At 44.0% G+C, this 26,291-nt stretch overlaps 1 protein-coding gene across 4 annotated transcripts in view; it reads right to left on the bottom strand.

Moving 5' to 3' along the window:
* GNG12 (G protein subunit gamma 12) overlaps positions 1–26,291 on the bottom strand; it is a 118,826-nt gene that overhangs the window by 57,799 nt on the left and 34,736 nt on the right. For all 4 annotated transcript variants that reach the window (XM_036256756.1, XM_036256757.1, XM_036256759.1 and 1 more), the window contains exon 2: positions 10,231–10,283. The gene's annotated coding sequence lies outside the window, so the exon portion shown is untranslated. The remainder of the gene's footprint in view (positions 1–10,230; positions 10,284–26,291) is intronic.

The raw sequence follows: 26,291 nt of genomic DNA, 5'->3' as shown, positions 1-26,291 counted from the left end.
TGGATAATTCATTCATCAAAGGTGTCCAGGCATGAATTACGAAAACTTCAAAATCAGTTCAACAAATAATGGTGCTGTCTTCATTCCATACAGACCCTGCATTTGGCAGGGCATGAACCCCTGGTCCCTGAGACCCAAGGGACCAGAGAGCTCCATGAACTCGGACTGCCCACAGCCCCAGGGGCATCCCTAGGAAAGACGTGCTCAAGTGAATGCCCTCATAGCTCTGTTAAAGGGAACGGACATCCTTAGTCAGCAACCTCAGCTCTGCCCACGCCGGCTTTTCACAAATGCCTGACCGACGTCAGTGCCCAGTTTGGGTCACCTGGTTGGTTCAGGCTTTGCCTTCTCCTCCTCCTTCCAAGGTCACTGTGGGCTCCACAAAGTTGCGAACTATGCCAGTCTTATTGAAAAAGAACAAAAGAAACTGATCTGCATTTAAAGCACCTAGCTAAATATGGCTATGTTTGTATATTTTCACAGTTCTCATAAAAATAACATATAGCCAGGTGGCTCTGTTGGTTGGAGCATCATCTTGTACACCAGAAGGTTATGTTCAATTCCTGGTCAGGGCACATACCTAGGTAGTGGGTTTGATCCCTGATTGGGGTGCATACAGGAGGTAACCCACTGATGTTTCTCTCTCATGTGGAAGTTTCTCCCTCTCTTTCCCTTCCTCTCTAAAATCAGTAAAAACATCTTCAGGTGAGGATTAAAAAAATAATAATAATATATAAATTTCTCCAAATCTAGCAGCAAAATCACTTACCCAAATTTTAACAAGGAAATGCAGTGAGACCTAAAAAATGGAGTTTTCAGTTTCATTAATGCAGCTTGCTTTTGTATATGCTACAGTTTGGTCTTTATAAGAAAACCGCTACTAAACATTCTTGTACTTTCTTGAACAAAACAGTGAGAACAACTTCTTACATATAAAAGTGTCTTCATGAAGCAAGCCATTTATCACATGGGGAAAAGAGCGTTCTGAACATTATCTATAAAATGGAGATACTGTTGTAATGGGTAACTAATGGTCACCATTATTTGGGTGCCGATTGTGTGCCAGGCCTGTGCTAGCATTGCATATAGATTATTTTACTTAATTCTCTCAAAAACCCCGGGCAATATTATCCTCATTTTATTGATGCAGAAATGGAGGCTTTAAGAGTAAGTGACTTGCCCAGGGTCATAAAGGTGTTTAGTGATGGGTTTGAAGCTGGGCAGGCTCAGGTTCTGCTTTCTCCTTAGCCCCTGGGCCACTCGGCCTCGGCAACCAAAATTGCTTTGTATGCTATAAAAAAAACGAATGAGTTTTGCAAGATAACTATTTTTTAAAACCAAGTCGTCGTACATATTTTGATATTTGCTCAAATTCCTGTTTGATTTTTACCAAAATTGCTGGAGATTAGGCTATTTTTTTCAGGTTTTGAAAGTTTTATTTTAGAAATCATCACAATAGTCAAATGCAATAATGACAATAGCTATCATTTACCGAACATATACTATGTGACAGGCCAAGGCGCTGAATTCATTACATGTGTTGGTTCCTTTACTACAGCTATCTTGTGAGGCAGCTGGCGTTATCCCTGCTTAACAGATGAGGAGGCTAAACTACCCTACGCAAAGTGTCTCAGGGGAGGAGAGGTCTGCACCTGTAGTCTCTCTGCGTACACCGTGCCTCCTCCCTACTGCAAAAGGTACACGAATAGAACGTTACGTTTCGTTAACAGCCTATTAGCTATTTCACACATCCAGATCTTAGAATGGCCGTGTGGGAACCATTCAAGTTTCTTTCAGGCCAAGAGAAGATAGGTGGGCAGAGCTGGGGAGTTCAATTCTGCCCTCTCAGCCTCAGTCTCCAACATCATCTGGGGCCTGAGGCTCTTGTGATGGGTCCAGGGGAGGGGAAGAGAGCTGGGGAGAGATATCCTACCATCTTTGTAAAGAGCCAGTAAAAAACAAAACAAAACCATGAGGACATAAATCAGATGCATTCACATCTGGATACATAATACTGAGTATTGCCAGGGAAACCAGCCCGTGATGGAATTCCCTGAAATGCACTTAACACATTCTTAGACTCTTGTCCCCAAAGTGACTCCAACTTTAGCTAAGCCAAACGTCTTGCTAGCATGTGTCACTGTTCATCTGAGACACCACCTCTGCCATGAGGAGGGGAACCTAAACACAGAGTGACCTACTTATTTTGGGACCCACCAACTTGCACATGAAGGAAAGCACCTTGGCAAAGAGGCCAAGTTCACAATGCTGGGGCCAGAGAAGGCAGAAAATCTGCTCACTCCTAGTGATGCTTAAGCATAAAAGAAAAACTGCAAAAGAGTGGGGAAGGGGTGTCCTTGGAGGCCAGTGGGGCGCATTCTGCAAGGCTTGATTTTGCAAAGGTCATAAACTCTGGATGGAGGCTTGATCAGAATGCCCCCATGAAACATGGCAAATCGGCTCTCAGATCAAGAGAAACAACATTAGGCTCATGAGCATGAAAAATGGTGACTGAGCACGGTGTTTCCAAATACTAGCTTCCTCTTGGGGTAATTATCAAGTGCACTTTGGTGTGACGGTGGAGAAAACCTACCCAGAGACAAGGTCAAAGGCTTCTCTGTGGTCTTGGAGAACAAGGTGTCAGTAAAAGCCTGGCTGTCACTCAGAATCACTCCCACCGCGGCAGATTCTCTCAGACCACATTCTGGGGACATTACCAGGAGCCAGGCCAGGCTTCAGAGCAACATCTTCCCAGCAATTCCCAGTTATCTGGGTATCTGAACGGGGTGCTTGGAGGGAGCGCACCCCACCCCCCCGCGCCTGGACAGGCTTCAAGCACAGCGTGAAAAGCTTTTAGGGGTGCTGAAGAGGAGTTCCTTGTACTGGGCCGGGGATTAGCAGTTCACATAACAAGATCCTAAAGTGGAAGTTTCCACTGTGGCATCGAGATTCAGCAGATAGGAAATTCCAAAGCAAGGGGCCAGACCATCATGTGTGAGTTTCGAAGAAGTTGGCCTGGCTGGCGCACAGCTCCAGAAAGAGGATGCAAACAGGCTCAGGGCCGTGGAAGGTGACGGGGGATTTTCTGAGGCAGGTATCTCAGAAACGCTGATTCTCACCTCTGCAAGGAGGGAGGTGCAGACCGTCAGCCTTTCGGCTCAAGTCTGGAGAAAGGGTTTCAACAGCAACATCTGGAGGGCTTGATATGTGCCTCCCAGAGTCTGGGGACTGGTATGTGACACCTGCCTGAAACCCAAGTGTGGGGGGGGGCATATAGGACAAAGTGACTGCTTGTCCCCTCCCCTCATGGTGGGGTTTAAAGGACTGTGAACTCTGGGCACCAGGATTGCCAGCCTGGGTCTCTTTAAAACAGGTGCTACCGGAGAGGGCTTTAGCCTGAAGGTGAGAGGACCCCAAAGGGAAAATCTGAACGGAAGCCAGAAGCTGCGGGCAGATGGTACCAGCCTGCAGAAGAAGAGGCACTGCCCAAGTCCTGGGAGATCCCAGATGGAAAGTTCCAGCAGGGAGTCCTTGATAAAGAAAGCCACAGAAGCAGCCAAGAGGGAAGACAGTCCTGTACCTATTGGCCAGGCTCAGAGAACCCAGTGCAAGTGTGCAGAGGCAGTCAGGTAAGAACTTCCCTCTCTCCGCCTCGCCTGGGGGCCTGAAGCAGGAGGCAGTTCACTGGCAAGATAGAGGAAAATCTCTCCGAATGAATGCTGACTACAGAGGAGAGTGAGCATTTCCAAGTTCTGGGGGGGGGGGGGGGTCTTTTATTACTTAAGAGTAACCAGAAAAGTCATAGGCCTCACCAAGTTTTTATCAGGAAATGGGGGAAAACATACCCCATTGAATAAGCTTTAAAGGAACAGTGGGACACAAGAATAAAGCTGTGTCTTACTTGTGTCCCCCAAGTCAGGCTGCGCAACGTGCTAGCGACAGCCAACTGTCACTAAGCACTGACTCTGTGCCAGGCACGAGGCCGAGGACTCTACAGAGGTCACATCCTTCAGTCCCCGAACAATGCCCTGAGGTAGGTACTATTCTCCCCTTTGACAAATAAGGAAACTGCCTCAGGGAGGTCAGGCAGCTTTACCAGAGTCACACAGGAAGAGAAGTCAACTAGTAGCCTAGACTCAGCCTAATGTCTGGCATCCAACCCTGAACTCTCTTCTTGTCCCAGATGAATGGATTTCAGCAGAGATGATTGGATTTCAGCAGATTGTTGTAACCAAACCAGAACATGGACTTGGGTCCTGCTCATCCTTCCCTCTCGGGAGTCCTTGAGCTAGAAAACCAAAGAGCAGAGTCTAAAAACCACTGCATTTCATGATCTTGGTGGTCACTCCCAGCTCTGGGGTTCTGTGATTCCATCCTCTGTAGGTGGGAAGGTGGAGAGAGGTGGACTCACTACAGCAGATATGAAGAATAAGAGAAACTGAGCATTTGTATCCCGTGTTCCCAGAGAGACAGCTGGAAGGAGCTGGTTCCAGCAGGTGGTACTACACGCAGACCCAAGGCTCACAGAGTTACAGTCCTGTGCACACACAGTCAACAGTGCACGGAGGGCACTTAGCACTGAGCCTGGCACCAAAGCAAGCATTAGGTAAACAGCAACTACTACTGTGAAAAGTTGACATCTATGTCTAAAACCCTCAACATGTAATTTAATGCAACATACTCAGCCACTGACATCACTGTCTCTGCTCCATAAGGAGCTATGTTTATCATGGATGCTAAACTTTACCAGTCGAGCCAAGACAAGAAATGAACACACAAGATTAAGCTAGCCAAATCTAAAGCAATTCAAACACATCTGAAGCAGTGCCTCTGGAGCAGTAGAGAACCATGGAATCCAATGAGGAAATGATGGAAGCATGATCCCTTTCTCCAGTAAAAACAAAACAAAACAAACAAACCAAAAACAGCGTGAACACAATTTTGCAAATAATTATAGAAGCCCATTCACTGATTTCTTCCATAGATTACAGATCCACTGAAGACCAACTGTCTCCAGGTTAAGAACCACTCCTGTGGGTCCCGGGGCTGTTACATGAGGTCCTCAGTCAGAAGCTACCTACCCACCGTGGAGGTATTTATCCGCGTCCTTTCCCAATGCCCCGTGTTGCAAGTCTCCATCAGGAAACCAAGTCTGGAATGGGTAGTCAGTGTAACCGATGATGTTGAATCTAATTTTAAACCTTTCAAGTTTAGTGGACCCCAAATTTAAGAATTTCTAAATCACTGGACCTCCGGTACCTAGAAATTTATCTTTACTTCTTCCTTCTTCTAAACAAAATTCCTTCTTTTTAAATAGTGGACCCCATTCCACGTGACTCTGGTGGTATTCACCTTCTCTCAAGAACCACGAACACGGCCAAACAGGCACTGCTTATTGTTTACGACCACCCTCTGGCTGAGTTGATTCAGGCAAGAAATCTGAACTGAGCCAATGCTTATTAGCACAAGAGCAGAAGAGGCATGTTGTTTTCACTGTGATCCAGAGCTGTGAGGATGACAGAACATGATGCTGACGGGTACCTCTGGCACCACGGTGAGAGAGAACTTGCCCATGAATGAAGCTAACAGAGTTATGCAGAGCCAGACGATGGAAAGAGTAGAAGGTAATGGCCTGAAGACATCTTCTGAACCCCTGGATACAGCTATCCCTCAAGGTCCTATCAGCATGGACATGTTAGTCAAGAAACTAGTTTAGGTTGGATTTCTGTGACTAGCAAACAAAATAATTCTAACTGATAAGCCTGATCTAAACGAAAATAAGGCTCATTCATGAGTAGTCCTTGTGGAATTCTAGGCTCCTCTCAATGATCCATACTGAATTAAAAATTTTTTTCATCCTATGATATTTTTATAAAAAAATCTAGGCTTAGCATTACTGTCATACCACCCTCTGCCCCGACAACTCATCTTACCAATGCTACCACCAACCAGACACTACCTCTTGCAATAAATATTACAGCTGCCAACCAGGAGAAGAGTCCCAGTGATGGACAACAGTTGCCCAGGTTACAGGTTGCTACCACAAAACAAATACATGGAGTCCACTGCAGCGCCTCATCCCATGAGCTTCTTAAGCTGCCCTGGTTCTCCAAAAAGGTACTGACTACTCCAGTATCATAAATGTCCTAGAACCATGGAGCTCAAAATAGAAGGAGAGAGACATCTGGAACAGGGAAAAAGGGCCTCACAGGTCACAGTGGACAGGTTCAGCGCAAATTCTGTGTATAAAAAAGCCATTCCATGGGCTGGGTCGGAGCATGGAATGATTTGGGAGTGGGTAGAAATAATAGTCACAGAGCACTTTCAGGAGGTTGTTTATTATTTCTTTAGAACTGGGATGGTAAGCAGATTTCAGCTCGCATGCCAAATCTAGTCCATAGCCAAATGCCCAGGGCTCAGCACCAAGAGCGTGACAATCTGGGGAGGTCCACTGTGCGGGGAGGAAATGAATGTATGCATTTGTTGTTCCAGCTGAAACCATTACATTTTATCCTTGGATTAAACAAGGCCACCAGAGAAGAGCAAAGCTGGACTGGAAGGCTTCCTTGGACTGCACTGAGTGCTACATCATTTGCTGAGGGTAGTCCTCGTTATTCTAGTTATTACAGGGCTGTTGTTCTCTACCTTGTGTGGTGTTCTGTTTATGAGCTCTGAAGAAATTACTCTACATCTTGACTCATGATCAACCCTGCTTCTTCTGAGTAACCAGAGTGTCTGTGTTCCAGCCACTGTGACACTGACCGCTCAGAAGCTCAGAGACGAGCGTGGGACCTGCTGGCACAGACGAGGCTCGCACCCAAGCCCTGGGGCCGAACCTTACTTCTGCACCTTACTTTTCCTTCCTCCCTTGTTTTCCTGAATCTCATTATATTACATATGTATTTAAAAGTAACCGCAAAATTCTTTGAAAGAAGACAGGCATGTATATGCTAGACTAACAGCAATCAACAATACATAAAACAAATTGGATGGTGAATGGAGAACATCTTTACAAACACTGCCCCTTGTTATGGGGACGCTCCCAGTGAGCAGGTTGAGAAGGTAGTGGCTGTGGATCAGGAATAACCCTGGGCCAAACTGTCAAGTCAGCAACCCTCTCTCCTCCTACACCCTTCCCTGCCCTCTGGAGTATCACCCCTCCCCCCGCCCCGCCTCAACTCCAGCCTTCTCTGGGCCACTGGGTGCCCTCTGGTCTATTCCTGCTGTGCCTCTTTCCTCTTTATTTAATTAATTTATGTTTTTCTTTATTGATTTTAGAGAAAGGAAGGGAGAGGGAGAGAGAGAGAGAAACATCAATGAGAGAGAACATTGATCGGCCGCCTCCTGCATGCACCCCACTGGGGATCGGGCCCACAACCTGGGCATGTGCCCTGACCGGGAATCGAACTGGTGACCTCTTGGTACATGGGGTCGACGCTCAACCACTGAGCCACACCAGCTGGGCCTCTTTTCTCTTTAGCACTGTTGATTGCTCTCCTTCCTGTCCCCAACTCCTCCCACCAAACCAAAGTAGCCAACTCTTCTACAAGACCTTGTACTCGATACTAATAAACTGTCAATGGTTCATAGCAGCTTAACCTAGCATTTCCTATCTCACAGAAGAGTATATTTTAACCAGGTATTTTGAAGAGGAAAAAACGAAAGGAATAATTCACTAATGGTGGAATAGGCCGCACAGATGCAATTGAACAGGGGAATCTTCCTGTAAATCTCAAATAATTCTATAGGCAGCTGGCATATAGTCAGCAGCCAATAAATGGGAGACATTCTTTTTGACCATTGTTGCTGTTATTATTTATCCCCACCACCACCAACACCACTTGATTACTCACTGCTATTCCTCTATCATTACTTCACCACCACCATGGAGGTAACTGTTCCTTTCTTGACAACTGGCTAGCTGCAGATCCACAATCAATGAATGCATTTCAATTATATTTTATGGTCTATAAAGCACTTGCACATTCTTTTTGATCTTCTTGGCCGTCCTCGAGTTAAATATTATTCCCATTTTACAGATGAGGAAGTGGAAGCTCAGAAAGGTTGAGTTTATAAGGTCCTAGAGCCAGGAAGTAGCAGAGCCAGGCCTCAAATCCGGGTCTCATGTAAATGTCTTGTTCTTTCCCTAAGAAGTGGTTGTTAACTGAATAGCAATCTTATCAGAATCATCTGAGCACTTTAAGATTCCCAGAGTCCACCCCAGACCTTATGAGTGCAGATAGCACAATGGAAGGGACTAGGAGCTTACATTTCGCTGAGTGCCTCGTGATCCTGGTGATTTGGCAGGGGGTGACCAAGTGCGGTGTCCACACTGCTTCATGGTTGGCTAAGTACCTGCTGTACTCTCAGCCCTGTGCTGACTACTGCAAGGAAGGCCTGGGTAGCCTCTGCTCTCAGAGCGCTAACCAAGCAATGGAGGAAGTAAGACTCACCATGGTGGAGAGTGAACCACTAAAGACAGTATTTGGCTTGACAGTGGTTCAGGGCAGGAATGATCACAAATGGCAGGAACAGGCAGGGAAGACCACTGAGAAGGGGAGATCTACTGGGCCCTGTAGAATGGGAAAGGTTTCCAAGCAGTGAGAGGTTGAGTAGCATGAGGTGTCCTCAACAAGAATGGTAAACAGCCTAGTCTTGTTAGAAAAAAAGGAAAAGTGGGAGGTAAGCAAGAGAGAACGGGGTCAGATAATGAAAGTGAAGAAGCCAGAGAGAATTCAGGTTGGTATTCTGGGTGATATGGAAGCACTAACAATTTTTGAGCAAATAAGTAACATCCTGGAAGATAAACTGAAGGAGGACTAGTGTGGTGGTGCTGTGTAGAATGAAGGGAGCGTGGGAGAGCGGAAAGCCTAGTATTGAGAAGACTACTCAGAAACCTGCTGAACTGACGGGGGTGGCAGGCAGTACAGAGTGAGACCAGGATTCTCAGGGCTGTCGATCAAAGTGGGATGAGAGGACAGGCTATGAGAGGGAGTATGGTCTGAGTCCTCTCACTCTCCGTGTGCTTTCATTCCATCACAGTTGTTTCCACACGACTCAATCTCTGCATGATAGACTGCAAAAATGGCCCCAATTCTTTCCTTCTCTGTATCCATGCTCCTTACAATGTAATCCTGCAGCTCTTCTTACCAAGAAATAGAATCTATATCTGTAACCTCTTGAATCTAGACTAACCATATAGCTTCCTTTCGCCAACTGAAAGTGATAGAAGCAACGTTGTGACAGTTCTGAGCCTTGGCCTCATGATGCTTCTGTTCTCTCTCATAACCCTGCCCAATCTTCACGTGAACAAGTTCAGGGTAGTCTGTAGGATGATGAGACACATGTCTTAGTCACTGTCATCCCTTTAGCCGAGAGCCAGGTGACCTCCAGAAACAACGCCTAGCTGACCTAGCCCTGGAGCTGACTGCAGACACATCAATGGTCCCAGCGGAAGCCGGAAGAATCACACAGTTGAGCCCAGTCCAAATCGTCAACCCACAGGATTGTGGGATGACGAAATGATTGTCATTTTGAGTCATTATATTTTAGTGCAAATTTCTGGCTGTAAATTTGGAAATGATTTGTTATGCAGCCAAAGCTAGCTGTTACACACTGCAAATAATAGTAGCACCACAGTATCAGGGAGTGATGTCACAGGAAAGCTCTAGAAGCTTTTTCACTTAAAATGTATATTACTTTCCTAGCTCTAATGGCAAGTGTTCTTCTGCAGAACTGTCCTCTCACAACAATCCCATTCAGGTTCAAAAAGATGAGAGGAAAAATAGAGCAATAAGAAAGCTAATATGTTATGGCTATGAGCCAATTTTCATTATAACACACTGCAAGGGACTGTCTGCATTCCTTGGCTGAAGAGACACTGTTGTTGTGGATACTGCTTGAAACAAGCAGACTATTAACAGGAGCCTGGAAATAGTTTCATTATAAAAAAACAAAACCAAAAAAAAACACCTTTTCATTTTAATAGTATTTGGCATATAATCACAGATCTGTTCCCTGACTATGTTCTTAGCAAAAGAACATGGACTGATCTTTTTTTTTTTTAAGGCATGGAAACATCTTGAATCATTTCAAAGGGGGGAAAAAAGTGTGAATAAATAGACATCTAATCATAGTACTGGTAGAGATGCATCTAACTTAGAAGTGTGAATATCATTTCAAAAATAATGTCAAATAGTCACTTTGTTTTAAAAATGAAAGAGATCTTACCAGTAAGACTTTGTGTGGCCCACCGTTTTCAGGTTTCAAGTAGGGGAACGGATCTGAAATAGAATTAAACAAAACACCCCATAAGTAAATCACATTTGGAAAGGGTGTGCTTTCGATCCCAACTGACTGACATAATGTTGAGTGTTATTCTTTTAGTTAAAGATTAGCAAAGCTTTTTCTGGCTCCTGATGGAATAGGGAGAGTTTTTCGCCTACATATTTCAACTTCCTGAATAGAGAGCATTCTCTCATCTACTTCAGGGAGTGCTAAAGGCTGAGCCCAGTATAACTATAAATGGTAGTGTTTTCATCCAAACCCCTTCAAGTCAGCGGAAGCCTCCCTGGTCGTTGCTTTTGCCTTCATCCCTCCAACCCCTTCTCTAGGACCAAGCCATGGCTCCCTTTACGGAACCAATTAAAAAACAGCCGGCCCAGTAGAACTTGAATGGCAATGGGATGCATGGACAATGCTTTCCAATAGCGGACACCTTATCACAACCACATTACTGATCATGATGAGCCGAAGGCAGTGCTGTTCAACAGACATATAAAACAAGCCACATATATAATTTTATATTTTCTAGTAGCCACATTAAATAAGCAAAACAGACAAAATTAATTTTCATGATACATTTCATTTAACCTAATTTAAAATATTATTTCATCATAACCAATATAAAAACTATTAATGAGAGGTTTTAATTTTTTTTTCATACTAAGTCTTTCAGACTCAGTATGTCTCAACTCAGGCTAATGACATTTCTAGTAGTCAGTAGTCACAGTGGCCAGTGACTGCCGCACCAGACAGTACAGACGTGGAGAATCTATTCTTGGCTGTCAGGCACTGGGCAAGGCTCCAAAGTGAGTCAAATGCATATGGAGATTTTATTAATCTATTTTCCTGCTCCTAGTAATCCATCATTACCCCATTCATGATGTCATTTTAGTAGAAATAATAATGTAATAATAGCAAGTACTTATATAGCACTTACTATGTGCCAGGAACTGTTCTCAGCGTGTTCCTATGTTACCTCAGTGCGTCCTGACAATAACTTCATGAGGTGAGGCTACTGTATCATTCCCACTTTGTACTGAGGAAAGTGAGGAACAAAGAGGCTAAGTAACTTAAGGTTGTAAGACAGCGACAGAGCTGGCGTTCTAATCCACACAGCCTGCCCCCTGAGCCCATGTCCTTAGCCACTAGACTCTCAATTAAATTTGATCAGCTCAATATAAGATAATTGCTTTCAGTTTTAATTATAACCTCCAAGTGATCCAAGGCTGCTCTCATGATACATGTCAGATAACAGCAGTGACGGAGGCAGAAGAGTGGATGTGCAGGCAAGTGAACTTAGAAACAAGTTGGGGTAAGAGGGCAAAACCACAAGCAGGCCTGGGGTCAAAAGGTGGCACTGGGGCCTGGCCGGTGTGGCTCAGTGGTTGAGCGTCGACCCATGCACCAAGAGGTCGCCAGTTCGATTCCCGTTGGGGCACATGCCCAGGTTGTGGGCCCGATCCTCAGTGGGGGGCATGCAGAAGGCGGCCAATCGATGTTCTCTCTCGTCGATGTTTCTGTCTCTCTCTCTCTCTCTCCCTTCCTCTCCAAAATCAATACAGAAAGAAAAAAGTGGCACTGGATCTGGGAGCCGGGTTGGATGACCAAGGTGGGGTGCAGGGAAAGGTAAACGTGGGGTCTCTAGAAAATCTTGTCTTCATGATTTTTCTGAGAGAAGGATCTATCACTCAAAGGGGTCAGACAGCCATCCCTGTATCTGTCTGAGCAGGGACAAGGAGTGAGAGGGGAAGAACTGGGTAGAAAGGAATCAAGAAAATACATCCTTGTCACTTTATTAATTTGTGGCTCCCAAAGATTTCGCGCCTAGTGAGAAAAGGCAGATCCACACATGTGAATCACAGGGAAGGAGGTTGGTCAGTGACACTGAGAATCAACCGGCCACAGGCTGAGGCCACTGAGGGATGTTGCTGCTGCCGCCACTGAAAGTCCGTTAGTGCTTCCTCTCGGTTTTAGATCAGATCCAAGTTCTTAGCCCAGTCTCCAAAGCCCCCGTGATCTCATGCCTGCCCCCTTTCCCGGGTGTTCTCCCCCAGGCATCTTGTCCTTTACCCACACAGTCCTATTTACTGGCCCCGAAACGCCCACTCTCTCTCACTCTCTACGCCTTTGCAGATTCTGTTCTTTCCGCCAAACGTGTCCTTTCCCTACAATATCAGCCTATCTTCAAATCTCAGCGCAAAAGTCACCTCCTCTGGGAAGCCTTTGTGAACTCCCTTGGCTGGCTTAGGGACAACTTCTCTGCAGTGATAGTAGTATTCACTCATTAATCAATAACTATGTACTACTATTACTGATAATAACAGAGGCTGGTTTTTATGGAGCTATGTGCCAGGCACTGTTCCAAGTGCTTTGTGTGCTTCTGTGATCCACTTACTAACCACACAGGGGGTAAGTTCTTTTACTACTCCATTTAATAGGTGAGCAAACTGAGGCACAGAGGTTAGGTCAGGAGCCGAAGGTCACATGGCTTACAAGTCACAGAACCAGACTGTGAAGCCAGACCATGTGGTTCCAGAGCCTACTCTTAACGGCCACATCAGACCTGCCTCCCACTGCCTTCTCCTCTCAGCATCATCGACTTCCCTCTGTTACTACAAGTGGCTTCTTTGTTTTGGTTTTCCGTTTACTGGTCTCTCTGCCTACTTGTTTGCAGAATCTCGGAAAATTGAGAATAAGTCTAACTCATCTTTGTCTTTCTGGGACCTAGTAAGGTGTTTGGTACACAGTAGTTGCTCAGTAAAGGCACACACAGGAAAATACTGGCACAGCATTGGAAGGATGGGGACAGGGCTATAAACCTGTGACTAATAAAAACTGGGATAAAGAGTCCCTGAATATGTACTTTAATTTCAAGCTTTAACTTCATCTTCTAAATCCAGCCAGTGCCGAGGGGATGGCCATTTCCCAGGCCTGTTCAGGACTAGAGGAAACAAATGCATCTCAGAGCTTGGCCAACTTGATCATATCTCCAACTAGTTAGCAGCTTCATTTAACTTTGCACGTGGATCAACGGAGCTAAGTAATAACACACCTTCTGAAAGCCTTGGCTGGCCACTATAAATGAAAGCTAGAAGAGATATTTCCTTTAAAAAATGCAATGGTCAAGAAAGAAAGAAAAAAGACACAAACCCTGCTTCCTAAGGTTTTCTTGGTTTGAAATAACTCAATATGAGCATATTCCAAGTACTTTTTTTTTTAAACAACAAACTCATGTTGAAAACCTTTTGCTGTCCAGACGTGACTTTGTTATATACTACCCTGAAGTCCCATGACATGTTTCTTCCCATGACTGTCTAAACTCCCCTAGGGTGAATATAAAAAGTGACCTTGTAGGAGGATACTCTCCTCTTTCCCCAACAGTGGGAAAGACTGAAGTGTCAAGATCTAGGACATACACAAGCCTCTAGGGAAAAAAGTTCTTCCTAGCTCACGTCAGAGATTTTATCAGGACTGTGGACCAGCCTTTCCTCTCACAGATAAATGCAGTTAACCGTAACGCCCACCCTTCCTACGGCATCCAGAATGTACAAGAAAACAACCCCCATGTACATGGATGTCAGCATCAACTCAGCTACTAGCAACCAAGTTATAAATCATATTTTGACTCTTGCTATCTCAGCTCCTTCCACAATAAACATTAGTTTAATTGTTATTGAGAAGTTTACTGAGTGCAAATTGAGTTCTGGGCCTAGCTGTCGGTGCTAAGAGAGACCCTAGTGAAGGGAGTAAATATATGGGAACTCCCACTGTAATAGGAGAGAGAAACTAAGTATACAAAGAAGAGAACGTCACAGTTCTACAAATGTTTCCATACAAGCAGGGAGTGATGTGACCTGCTGAAGTGTGTGATAGCATCTCTCTGGTAGCTGTATGGAGGAGTCTAGAAGAGGCAACAGTGATCAATTATGAGGCCATTCATCTGTTCAGGTGAGATGTGATATTTTGGTTCACCAGTAGAGTTGGAGAGAAGTGGGTGGATTCAGTATAGGTTCTGAAGGTAAATCAATCAGGACCTGCTGATAAAGTAGATGTGGGAGATGAGGAGGAAGAAGGTGAGATGATACCTGGGTTTTGGCTCAAGCAACTGACCAATGATAGCTTTGTTGGGGGAGAAACAGGTTGAGAGGAGAAAAAAATTAAAGAATTCTCATTTGACCTTGGTAACTTTGAGACATCCAAGTAGCAATGTCAAGAAAGCATTGAAAAGTGTTGAACTGTGATGTGCAATACAGTAGCCACCAGCACATATAAGAATTTAAATTTAAATTAAATACAATTAAAAACTCATTCCCCCTGTTGCATGAGCCACATTTCAAGTGATCAAGTAGATACAAAAGCAACTCCTTTATTGAACAGCGTGGGTATAGAATACTTCCATCACTGCAAAGTCTATTGGGCAGGACTTGTCTAGAACATACACGATAACTTACTAGACTCTTTCCATTACTATAAAGTTTATTGCAAAATTATAGTAGTTTCCTCTCATCTGAAGGGGATACATTCCAAGACTTCCAGTAGATGCCTGAAATTATGTATAGTACCAAACCCTAAACGTACTATGCTATATTCCTGTACATCTACATACATATGACAAAGTTTAATTTATAAATTTGGCACAGTAAGAGATTAACAATAATAAAATAGAACAATTATCATATATTATAATAAAGTTATGCTAATGTGGCCTCTCTCATAGCTTGTTGTACTATATATATTCAGCCTCCTTCTTGTGATGTGAGATAAAATAGCAACATGATGAGATGAAGTGAGGTGAATGAGACACTAGTAAGTAAAATAAGAGTTACTTGGAGCACTGCAATGCTGAGACAGTTGATCTGATAACTGAGATGGCTAAATGACTAACGATCGGGGAGTGTACAACTCGGATGCGCTGGACAAAGGGATGACTCATGTCCCAAGTGGGAAGGAGCGGGCGGTGCAAGATTTCACCACACTACTCAGAATGGAGTGCACTTTAAAACTTGAGTTGTTGATTTCTGGAATTCACCACTAATATTTTTGGACCGCAGTTGACAAACTGCAAAAAGTGAAACCATGGGTAATGGGACTACTGCACAGCCCTGGGAGAACTCTCGCTTTGAATGGCGATTGGATTCTGATCTGTCTGAACGTATTGGTTTCTGTCTCATTTTTGTCCTCTAGAAAGTAACATAACCTAGGCACTGGAGGAGAGCAGAGTGAGCACTAGACTTACAGGCCTGGCTTCCCGCTGTCTTCACTCCCAGTGACTTCCAGGAAACCACGTAACTAAGATGTGCCTCAATTTCCCCACCTACAAAACAGGGAGTGACCCTGAATGGACTATGTGGAGAAGTAAGTGGGAGAATGTTTTCAGCTCTGGAGACATCCCACTGTCTCTAGTCAGATCTATTATGTTTTCACTTGCAAATTCTGACATGATGTTATCGCAAAGGGCAAAAGAGATATAAAGGGCCTTTGAAACATATAAAAGACCCTATTGTAGGCATAAAGGGTACATGTTCCGCAAAGGTAAGGCTAAATGGAAAGAAATATACCCTGTGCCTTGAGTCCATCACAGAAATTTGTCTGTTATTAGACGTTGGCAGGGATACTGACATTATAAAGTTATGCTATTTGTATGCACTCAAGAATCACAAATCAAGTCTTGAGCCCCAAAAGTAAAAGACAGTAGGAATCCAAATGGTGACATTTCCCCCATTGTGCAAGGGCTGCTGTCCCAGGGAGGGACACACCCTGAGTGGGTGAACTGGCCTACTTTCATCAAATGGTGCCACCCCATTATCCCTGCCTTGACACTAGCCCCTGTCCTGAAGAGCTGGTCCGAGCTGTTCAGAGGGAGAGACTCTTCCATCTGGTCACTGTCCTCAATCCACAGAGCTTCCAGAGAATTGACATTTTGTTTTTAATTGAGGAGCTGGTGGTATATGTCCTCAACCAATTTGGAGATAAGTTGGGGGTGGAGGGGTAATCCTGAGTATGCCAAAGCTAGTGAGAAATTTTAAAAATACATATGTATTTCTGTTTGGCCAACATGTAAGAGAATACATAAAAAGAGTAAAGCCATTGAAATATTACACACAACATAGTTTTTCTATTGAAAGGGCAATGGCATTGGTTTTTATGTTTGTTTGATTTTTTAATCCTCACCCGAGAATATTTTTCTATTTATCTTCAGACAGAGTGAGAGGAAGAGACAGAGAGAGTCAGAGAGAGACAGACAGAGAGAGAGACAGACAGACAGACAAGAGATAGAGACAGAGAGAAACATCAATGTGAGAGAGACACATCGATTGGTCGCCTCCCACACGACCCCAACCACGGCTGGGGACAGAACAGCAACCGAAGTTAAGTGCCCTTGACCACAATCGAACCCTAGACTCTTGAGTCTGCGGGCTGACGCTCTAATCTCTGAGCCAAACCGGCCAGGGCTGTTTGTTTTTCAATGAGAGTTTTAAATGGATACCAAGTTTCTCTGGAATTGACCCACATTCCCACCGTACTAGTGTTACTATCTATTTTTGTCTGTTACCTCCATAGACATATGTTTTTATACGACTATGGCCATAGTTTATACACCATCGTTAGTAAACCTAGTGAAGGCATCGGAGTTGGACAGATCTGGGTTTGAATGTTGGCTCCTCAATTAATGAACTGCAAGTTTTTTGTACAACTGATCTCTTATCTTCAATTTCTAAAGTGTAAAATACCTTTTGCACAACGGAGGACATAGGCACAGTGCAACCAGGAAAAAACTCTACAAATGATGGCTATTATTTTCTTCTCTCATTTACTCTAAATTTTATGTATTTGTTGTGTTTCTACACATATTCATAATGATTGTCAAAAGGGCCTACTAACAGACCTTCATACAGAAAATCTTTTTTTTTTTTTCCAAATCTTTATTGTTGGATGTAAAATGTATTACAGATGTTCCACATTTTTCCCCCATTGACCCCCTCCTCCCCACTCCCGTCCCCCTCCCACCTTTTCCCACACTATTGTCTGTGTCCATTGGTTATGCATATAAGTTCTTTGGTTTATTTCTTCCCACCCCCCCAACCCCTTTCCCTTTGAGGTTTGTCAGTCTAGCAATGAGTTTGTGCTTCTTAATCCCTTCACCTTTTTCACCCATTCCCCCAACCCCCTTCCCAACTGGCAATCAATAAAATGTTCTCTGTATCTATGAGAATGTTTCTGTTCTTCCTGTTCATTTTGTTTGTAGATTCCATTGTTGATAGATATGTATTCATTGCCATTTTGTTTGTTCATACATTTTATCTTTTTCTTCAAAAAGACCCTTCATCATTTCATATAATAACGGTTTGGTGGTGATGAACTCCTTTAACTTTTTCTTGTCTGGGAAAGTTTTTGTATGTCCATCGATTCTAAATGACAGCTTTGCAGGATAGAGTAATTTTGGTTGTAGGTTCTTGGTTTTCATCACTCTGAATATTTCTTGCCACTCCCTTCTGGCCTGCAAAGTTTCTTTTGAGAAATCAGCTGACAGCCTAATGGGTACTCCCTTGTAGGTAACTAGCTGCCTTTCTCTTGCTGCTTTTAATATTCTCTCTTTGTCTTGAACCTTTTGCATTTTGATGATGATGTGTCTTGGTGTGGGCCTCTTGGGGTTCATCTTGTTTGGGACTCTCTGTGCTTCCTGGACTTGTATGTCTGTTTCCTTCACCAAGTTAGGAAAGTTTTCTGCCATTATTGTTTCAAACAGGTTTTCGATTTCTTGTTCTCTCTCTTCTCCTTCGGGCACCCCCAAGATGCGAATGTTGGCACGCTTGAAGTTATCCCGGAGGCTCCTTACTCTATCCTCATTTTTTTGGATTCTTTTTTCTTTTTGCTCTTCTGATTGGGGATTTTTTGCTTCCTTATATTCCAAATCGATGGTTTGCTCCTTGGATCTACATACTCTATTATTGAAGCTGTGTAAATTATTCTTTATTTCAGTTAATGCCTCCTTTAATTCTAACTGTGTATCCATGATTTCTAACTGGTACTCTTTTATGCTCTTGATGCCCTCCCTAAGTTCACTGAGGTTCTCACTAAGTTCATTGAGCATCCTTATAATGAGTATTTTGAACTCAGTATCTGTTAGGTTGCTTATCTCCCTTTTGCTTAGTTCTTTTATTGGGGTTTTGTTCTGTTCTTTCATTTGGGACCTGTTTCTTTGTATCCTTTTTGGCTGCCTCCCTGTTTGTTTCTGTGTATTACTTAATGAGAGGTATGGGGCTCGCTGAGACCAGGTGCTGCTCGTTTGAAAAGAATTTAGGAAAAACCTGAAGCAGGATCCAAGACCGACCAATCCTATGGTTAAGCAAGTGGCAACAGCTTGAAAGTTGTGTGGGGCGGGGCGGGGCCTCAGGGAGTCAGCAGGGCGGGGTTACGAGTGTGAGCCAGGTTGCTGGAGTCCCAGATATGGCTTCTGTCTGCCGCCCCTGGGAAGGGCTCACCAAAGGAACAAAGGCCTCTGACAGCACGTTTGTCCCCGAGGAAGCCCCCTCTCCAGCTCTCGCTCCAGTGCCAAATAGCTCAGTTCTTCCCTGTGTGTCTCTGGTGCCCCTCGAGCTGCCTCCCCTCCGAGCTTAGAGGGAGAGAGTCCGATAAGTCCGTGCGCGGGCACTTTAAGGAGCTGCCTGGGGCTCCAGCCGCTTCAGCTTCCCTGAGCCTCAGTTTCCGCTGGTTTTTCCAGCCAGAAGTTATGGGGACTTCTCTTCCTGGCACTGGAACCCTGAACGGGACACCTGGTGTGGGATGGGGACCCCTCAGTCCTCAGGAAGGACCTTCCCAGCCGCGGGATCCTCCTGATTTTTATCCACCACGCTTGGGTGTGGGACCAGCCCGTCTCGCCGCTGCGCGGCCGCCCTCCCCCCCTCGCTCCGCCGCCCCTCCTACCGGTCTGGATGTGGCTGCTTTTTTTTTTTTTCCTTAGTTCCGTAGTTGTACGACTTCCATTCAGCTTGATTTCAGGCGGTTTTGAATGATGGTTGTTCTGTAGTTTAGTTGTAACTTTGATGTGGTTGTGGGAGGACGCGATACCGCGTTTACCTACGCCGCCATCTTGACCGGAAGTCCAGAAAATCTTAATTAACTAAATCGCTCCCCCAATGCTAAATACTTAAGTTATAGCTAGTTTTATTATTATAAGATTACATAAGATATCTTCATGCTTTTAGCTCTTTTCATTCCTTTAACTTATTTCCCTACCTTCCCTAAATACCCACAGTAGAATGAATAGTTTTTTGTTTTTAAAGGGTCTTTTATTAACAAACAATAATACCACTAATAAAATAATGAAGAATTTCTGAAACTTTGAGACTTTAGCCACAAAATGGTATTCCTAATGCTGTTTTAATTTGCACTTCTAAGATAATTAGTGAGGAGAGACCGTTTTCCCTGTTTATTAATTGTTTGTCACCTTGAAACATAAGCTTTATGTCCTTTGCTTATTTATGTAGTAGAATCTTGATAATTTTCTTTTGAATTTGAATGGGTTCTTTATAGTGCATGATAATCAAGAGTTAATATATGCATTTGCTACAATATTTCAGATACAGTGATACCTCGGTTCTCGAACGCCTCGGTTTTCGACCAAATCGGGATTCGAGAAACTTTTGTCTCGGAATCCGAACAAATATTTGGAACTCGAACTTCCGAGATGAGCCGAATGGCGTTCATTCGGCCCAGCGCGCCTTGCTTGCGTCATCAGTGTGAGTGCAGAGAGAGAGTCACGCTTTGTGGAGTCCGCTTTCCTATTGGTTTCATTGCTTCGGTTCTCGAACAATTCGGTTCTCGACCGTCCTCCTGGAACGAATTATGTTCGAGAACCGAGGTATCACTGTATATTATAATTTCAAGATAACAATCTTTTCATGTACACAGCATTTTAATAAACAATAAGCAACAGCCATATTTTGTAGAGTCCTCACCAGCTAGGACACTGCTTCTTGGCAAAGTTTTGGCTTTTGATTGCTTTTTAATGTTCATTTACACCCACTTTGATTTTCACAGTAACCTTGTGAGTGAACCAGGGAGTCTGACAATTCCCACTGTATAGCGGCAAAAACGGAGACCCAGACAGCCAGGTGAAATTCTGAAATTGGTGAACTCTGTACTCCCTCCTTCGCTCTGTGAACCAAAGGACTCCTTGTTGAAAGAAAGCTTGTGAGGTAAAATAAAGAAATATATATTGGGAGAAATGCATTATTATCCAAAGCATCATTTTCTATTAACAGGCTTCTACAAAAAGCACCAGAGATCTTGCCTGCTGCACTGGAGGTGCTCAAGAAATGTTAGTATTATTTCAGCAAAACTACCAAAACAATGGCTTACTTAACGGACCTTCCTTAAGCAGTTTTTATAAAGTAGTTAAAATAATTTAAATAAGTTAGAACTAAATTAAGTATTGCTTTTTATTTTTTTAACCTAGAACAAATACTACTACTTCCTCCCCAAGTAGTCCCTCACTCTGGCTCAAGGAAATGGCTCCTTTCCTTGAATTTCTACAACCTTTACCATTTTTTACATTTTATTAGAAGCACTTCAGAATATGTTCCGCCTCTCCTACTGGATGATAAGGTACACACATATCTTATTTGTGTTGGTCTCTCCCCGAGAGCCAGCACCCTGCTCTGCCCAGCGGTGTCACTCATTCGGTGTTTCATGCAGAGATGGGAGAATTTCATATACTTGAGACAACAGTAAAATAAAAAATTACACTTTGGTTAAAGATCACAGCATCCAAGTACAGGTTGCATTAACTGGGTGCTTTTGGCTACACCACCCCTTATTTTGGCAAGCATTCTATCACAAGAATGGTCTAATGTATTCTTAGGCCAAAAGTCTACGTTAGTTGAATACTACTAAACTACATTAAACAGATAGTCCAAAAATGTACCAGCCTGGGATAAATCTGTGTAATTCTATAGATACATATATTCTGTTATACTTTTCTTTGCAAAGTCTGATATAACTCATTCCTCAAAAATGTACTGTGTACACATGTGCGTGCGCACACACATTCTTAAAGCACAAAAGTCCTGGTTCAGCATTTGGGAAAAACTCAGTTAAAAATATGAAACAATAAAATAGTGTCGACAATAAAAATAAAGTTACAAAATATGGAACATCTGTTTCCTAATATCAGGAAAATTCACAGGAAACTATTAATGTTCACTAAGGAGAAAGAAAAATAACCTGTATCAAAGCATAAAATGAGACATCCAACGTTCACAATTTGATACAGGACAGCCTGCGAGTCATCAGATCTCCAGAACTGAGGGGACGATTTCACATTTTATTGAAACTTGTCATGGTACAAATATTTTTATTCTGTGTATCTACAAATAAACATAAAACTGTATGCCCCTACCCTACGTAATATTCTCAGGTCCTTTAGAAATGTATCCCTTGGCAGTTTGGTTTGGTTACTGCATGTGCATTTTTCTACATGCTCAGGGCAAACCAAGACCTAACTAAAGTGGATGGTAGTCCCCAGATGGAGAGAATGTGGTTCTTTTGAAAAAGTTCTAGAGCGGCTTCTGTCTCTCAAGGAGAACAGGAAGGACACTGGCTGCCAGGGCCACAGAAAGGCCAAAGCAAATTGTAGGAGAAGGCAGTTCATTCGTTGGTGGCTCTTCCTGCTCCTTACAAGCCTGTCTCTACTGACCACGTCCCCAGCACCGTGGAAGGTGCTGGGGACACATCAGAGAGTGAAATACAGCCCCTCTCCTCAAGGAGCCTACAGTAAGTCATGCAGACAACTGATCAGGCAATTATAGCTCCCATGGCACATAGTTTAAAGGCAGTAAGAGGGGCTCTGGGAGCAGGCGCCTACCAGTCTGGGATGATCACGGAGGCTTCCAGAAGGAAGTGGTATTGAAGCTCACGCATGAAGAATGAGCAGGGTTAGCCAGAAGATGAAAGGAGGGAGGTGTGAGCCAGGAAGAGGGAATAGCTTGTGCAAATGCCCAAGAGGAGGCATGTACCTATGCTCACTGGGGGCTGCAAAGCTTAGTGCACTGTCTGTGGTTAAGGAGTTTTCAGGAAGAGAGAAGCTCATGCCCTGGCCGGTTTGGCTCAGTGGTTAGGGTGTCAGCCCGAGGACCAACGAGTCGTGGGTTCGATTCTGGTCAAGGGGTATATTCCTTGGTTGCGGTTCGTCTCTGGGCCTGGTCAGGGTTGTTTGGGAGGTGGCCAATCAATGTCTCCCTCTCACATCGATGTTTCTCTCTCTCCCTCCCTCACACTCTATCTGAAGATAGATGGAAAAATATCCTCAGGTGAGGATTAAAAAGAAAGAGCGAAGCCTCACTTCCTACGGGGCAGGAGCAGGCAAACTCAAAGTGGGCAAGAACAGTGAGAACCGGGGGGCCAATGGAAACAACCCAGGAACTCTAGCACCCTCACATCAGAAAGAGCGAGACTGACTCATCCAGAAGGAACAGCCAAGACCCCTTCAGGAGACAGGCCTCTGGAGGGCAAGGAGACAGGCCGCCCTATCATAGACAAGGCTGGCCCCCAATTCCAAAGAAAGACCGGTAGCCAGCGACCCAACCCCACAGGCAGGAATACTGAGCAGGCTTATCACAACCCCATGATGAAGACAGAATTACTGCCATTTTAGGTTAGTTCCTGGTTTTAGAAGAAATATTTATTGATATTCCTTTCTGGTCATTGATCCTACTTCTGACTAGGAAAACCAACTCACCCGGAGTGACTGGGACATCCCAGTTTTAGCCCTGGAAGTCCCATGTCTCAGGAATCCCCGCAGGGCTACACAAACTAGATGGTTGGCCACCTACTCAGTTTGTGAGGTGTGTGAAGCAGAGAGTAGGGTTTATGCTCCAGGTTTTTGTATTGTAACTGGTGTAAAGTTATATGTGACCTAGCCCCCCAGTGGCTAACCTGGACCCTTTGAACTATGGGTTCCTCTGGGATATCTTGGGGACTTGTCTGGGATCCTGTATCATTTGCAGTAATCCATATGGAATAATATTTGCAAAGCACAAAGGCTAGGGCCTGATGATCACTAGCTGTTGTGCTGAAGGAAATCACTTACTTAATGCTTACGGAAAACAGTAATTGGCCAAAAGACTGATTTTAATTTTTCTTGCTGTTAGCTGAGAATTAACCAGATATCTTTTAACATTTTTTAATCCTCCCTAGAGGATATGTTTATTGATTTTAGAGAGAGGAAGGGAGGGAGAAAGAGAGAACCATCAATGTGAGAGAGACACATCAATTGGGTGCCTCCTGCATGACCTCACCAGGGTTGGAGACAAACCTGCAATCCAGGTACATGCCCTTGACCGGGAATTGAACCCGACACTCTTTGGTCCACAGACCGACTTTTAATACTGAAAATCTTCCTTAAAAACCGAGTCTACTTACCCACACAGAGTAGCAAACATGTTTTCATATATTTCTGTTACCTAGGGATCTTCCAGTGCCTCACCTATTGCAATGGCTTACATTCTCATGTTGAGATAGTTAAGAATGTTTAGAAGACAAAGAAAAACAACTCATCACAGTTTCCAATAAATACAGCCACAGTAGGATGTTGCTTTATGGCTATATTTGACAGGTAGAGAGTGGCTGATAAATCTTCACGGAATGAAAGTGAAAAACGGAGCCACGAAGAACCACAGGACAGTACCAGGGACCGTGGGTGAGATGGTGGCGGCACTTGAGCTTCTGCTACGGCACTGCTGATCCAGGCACCTGCTGCACACGGCTTGGATGACTGAAGGGCCCGAACACTCAAGGGCACTCCTTGCCTGGCAACGGGACAATGGGTACAATAGCCCCCGAGGAAGATGCAGAAGGACTGCAACATGGTAGGAGCCAGGGCCCACCATTAAATTCTGCTTCGAAGGACCTCCCCCCACCAGCCCCAGGGAGCTCAGCTCACCGTAGCCAGGCTCGACACTCCTCGTGAGAACGCCTGACAGCAGTGGTTGAATTTATGAGCCTTAGAATCTTTCTGGCAACAATGATCACCAACACATTTCTGGCTAGTTTTCAATGCAAAAATATGTTTAAAATCTGACCATGCTTGAATAGAGCTATTCAAGAAAAAGACTATTGAGTAGGATTACATTTTTATTACCCTCAGGAAACCTTAAAAAAAAAGGTAAAACTTAGCAGCATTTATAGCAGTAATGTGTATTAGAACTATGTTTCCCTCTAAAACTCTCAGTTTTAGGGGTGCACTGTGGGTAATGGAGGTTCTGTATGTTGAAAATAATCATTTTGTTCACGAGGCTTAGCTCTCTAATTGTATCACTCCTTTCGATGACCCACTTTCTGTTAGACACTGAGCGGGAGTCATCGCAGAAATACTCAGGTTATGTCCACTGCACAGAGTCAGGCAGCAAATTATGGGCAGGATACAGCAAAAGGCACTGCCCTGAGCCTGGGTCAGAGAAACAAGACAAGTGTGGTTTGTTCTGAGGTGGTCAGACCTTCGATGTGGAGGAGCGTACTTCTCCGTGCCCTGGACTCAGAAGGAAACAAATGCTCCTCTGGTGGCTTGAGTGGCTCCTGCCAAGTCCCAGCCTCCAACCTCACTGGCTGGTAGAGCAGGTGTGCCATGAAATACCCATCGGGTCTGAGGCTTTGACTCCACTGCATGGTTCAGTCTTCAATGGTAGCAACCAACACATGGCTGAGCATTGGGAACCTTTCTGTCATTGAAAAAAGCTAAAGGAGTAGACAGGATACTGAGATTCTAAGGACTTTCTCTTCTTTTCCTGCGTCATCAAGAGATCAATAGCTAACAAACAAATCCAATTCAACAAAATCCACTCAAAGCCACATAATTCAACAGAAAGAAGACATCCGGTAGGTTATACCTATCTGTCCTTACCCTTCCCACTTGCTTCCTGGGCAAAGCCACCTTTGCTGCCTCAACTGTAAAATTAGTTTTCCATTAGTTTTCTTATGGACCTTCCCAGTTTACATATATTCTGAACCACACAGGCAATCCGCTTACCCTTTGGGGAAGTACACAAGCATATACTCACACACAAAAAAAACCGACACACACAAAAAACAAAAGCCATCATCCAGAGCCAAGAAAAAGAAGACTGTTGTTCATCATGCTACTGGAAGGGGGGTTGAAGGCAGCCCCCGGACATCTGATAACGCTCTAACCATGGATCTAGCCATTTCTACGCTCAACCCCTTTCCTTGGGCCCTCCTGTTTCTATTTGTTTATGTATCTGCGTGGACAACTTGATTATGAGGTCCTTTGACTGCATATCCTATACTTTATACTTCTATGTATTTGTTTTCCTGCCCGCAAAAATGAAGTTTTCCCCTAACACACTCTAGGTTTCCAATAGATGGAAGGAAAAAAAAAGCTCTGAATATAGGTTTATACCTAATTATAACTGAAATGCTCACAGGGGCCTAGTGGAAAAGTAATGGAACAACTAATACTATTTACCTTCTATGGCCAAAGCTAGCTTTTGTTCCTGTGAACATGTCTGCCTGAATTCTACGAACAGTTGCGGGCACTGATCAGGTAGAACAGTCTTCTTAACCTTTTAAAACTCACACTCATGTTTGATAACCATAGAAATCTTCCCTTCCCCAGCCAGATTCTGTTGTGCCCTTCCTTAGCTGTTTTGGGAAATGTAATATTCATTCTCAGCTGCCTTTGCTGGATTCTCTCCCCCCTTCTTAAATCTAATAACTTTCAGATCTACATCTCTATTTCCAGTCTTTTTTCTGAACTCCAGAGTTATTATCCAGCTGACTTTATAACATCCCCCCTAAGAAGCCTTGTTAGGCGTGTCAAACTTAACCACGGCCACTACCAAATTAATAACCTCCCTACACCGTTCCTCCTTGGATCTAACAGTGCTGAGAGTGGGAAACCATCATTCATGCCCTTGTTCAAGCCCACATCCTCATTCATCTTTGTCTCCATTCTCACCTACTCCACATCCACTCAGTCCGTCAGCAACTCC

The sequence above is a fragment of the Molossus molossus genome, unplaced genomic scaffold, assembly GCF_014108415.1.
Source record: "Molossus molossus isolate mMolMol1 unplaced genomic scaffold, mMolMol1.p scaffold_m16_p_12, whole genome shotgun sequence".
NCBI classification, from domain to species: domain Eukaryota; kingdom Metazoa; phylum Chordata; class Mammalia; order Chiroptera; family Molossidae; genus Molossus; species Molossus molossus.
The sequence above is the reverse complement of the archived record's forward strand: the minus strand, read 5'-3'. Positions and strand labels throughout refer to the sequence as shown.